We start from the raw sequence: 2,125 nt of genomic DNA, 5'->3' as shown, positions 1-2,125 counted from the left end.
AAATCATTTGTACTATGGTGTATAGTACACCAAAGCGTTCAAGATGACAATCATAGTGTATATAGTCATGCATATAACTACTGAGGGGGAAATCATAATCACAGAGATGATGATTTCGAAGCATTGTGTTTGTAGAGGGTAAGATAAAAGTGTAGTAACAATGTAGATATGAGCAGGGAGCACAAGGCTCATAACCTGTTAGTGTGTTGAGGTCACAATGTTTCCTAAACAATAGGAAATATTCTTCTGTAGGTTTGTGCACCACTCACAAGGATACTAAGAGTTAGTCACACTAGTAGGGGTTCAGTGGACTCTACTCATAGTGTGTAGGTGTCAATACAAGTCAACTGTATGGTTTGTAATGAGCTTCATCATCCTTAGATTAAAGTAATATATATGCTATCTAATATTGTATGTCTTGGATGTATGTCTCAGAAGACATGTCTCAGCAATAGCATATATTTGCAAGACGTTTGTGTGATTTGAGACATATGATGCATTTATCCGAAATAAATGTTAACAGAAATACCTTGCCCATACATATGGGAAACATTGTTGTAATGTAGTACTGCCTCTCTGAAGTGATCCAAAGTTGATCCAGTAAGTATTGAGACAGTGGTAGTGTTTCAGACAGTGAGTAGCATGGTTCCAAACTATGTGAAACTAGGTAAAACGTTAATAGAATTAAATGTAGTCAATATTACCATATAGTCAATTAGTAGAAAAGTTGCCACTTGATTGTTGCTATTAATACAACACTTTTTGAAGAGAATTGGTAGAGTTCCTGAGGAGATATAGTGTTTCAGTAGTTGAGTATTCTGAGACATACAGTGTAGATCAATATGTATGAAAGTGGAAATTCTGGCAGTATAGTAATTACAAATATTCTCTTCTCCTGTGTCTTTAGGAAGCACAGAGGTAAATCCCTGATTGACAAAGCTATAGCCTTCTTCCTTAATAGAATGTATTAGTGTTGTAGCTTCTAACTGACCTTGCACAAATTCTTGTTCCTGTAGAATAGTAATACAATAACATATAGTAGAGATGTATTCCAAAATTCCTCTACTATGTCCTTGATTTTTCCAATAGACTAGTTCCTGCAAATGTAATACCTTACACTTGTATTAGTAGAATGTGTCCAAATATGTACTCTTTTACATACAATAACTAACTGTGATGTAAAACTGAATATCCTGTTGAGCTCAATGTTCAAATACTAATTACAGAGTACAACCTAGAGTGTAATATTTGTCCTTGAATGAAAATATTGTCTTGAATTCAATGAGATTGTAAGGTATGAGTCTAATATTACTAAATATGTGTGTATATACACAGTATCTCTGTGTGTAATGAATGTCCTACTGTGTTCTTATACTGTTCCCTTGTGTCTCAACTTGTTCATGTCTTTGTAAGTCAATTGATTTGATTCCTGACTCGTCTGAGTATACTTTTACTGTCTCATAGTGTAATGTTCTTTTACAATATGTTCAAGTAGTGTTCTCTACTTTCCTGAGTACTGTAACTGTCTGTATACTGTGTTGTTCTATGTATGTCTTAATGAAAAGTCCTGTCTGTATGTACAGTAGTGCTACCTGAAGTCCTGAGTGTATGCTGTCAATTCCTTGTTCATTTAGCAAATCCATGTATGGATCAATACACTCTAACACTAACTTCCTGTCTTTCTGTGTCCTTGTCCTTGTTCTAATGTATTCTTTTCTTGTGTACCTATCATGTGTCCTGTTTCCTATAGTACTGATACTGTCTAGTACTATAAAGTCCTTTGCAAAATCATTTCATAGTATCTCAAGTAAGAAAATTGTACACTTAAACATGTAGGTTGTATGCTCAAAGAGTGTGTATGTAATACAATGTGTGTGCCTCTTGTCCTCTTGTCAAAATATGACTTCATTTTCAGTGTAAAACGTCTGGTATAGTCCTGAAACCTTTCTAGAGTGTTTAGAGAGGTCTTCTACATGTTTTTGTACTTTGAACCAATTGAAACTACTCATTCCTAGAGTAGATTAAACTGTATCATTGTTTAATAGGTGTTCTTAAGCTTCCTGATACTCTATTTCTCTCTAGAGTGTTAAAATATTATTCCTGAATACTTGAATAGTCTGATCAA

This window comes from Fomitiporia mediterranea (genome assembly GCF_000271605.1).
Source record: "Fomitiporia mediterranea MF3/22 unplaced genomic scaffold FOMMEscaffold_10, whole genome shotgun sequence".
NCBI lineage: Eukaryota > Fungi > Basidiomycota > Agaricomycetes > Hymenochaetales > Hymenochaetaceae > Fomitiporia > Fomitiporia mediterranea.
This window is presented reverse-complemented; position numbering follows the sequence as displayed.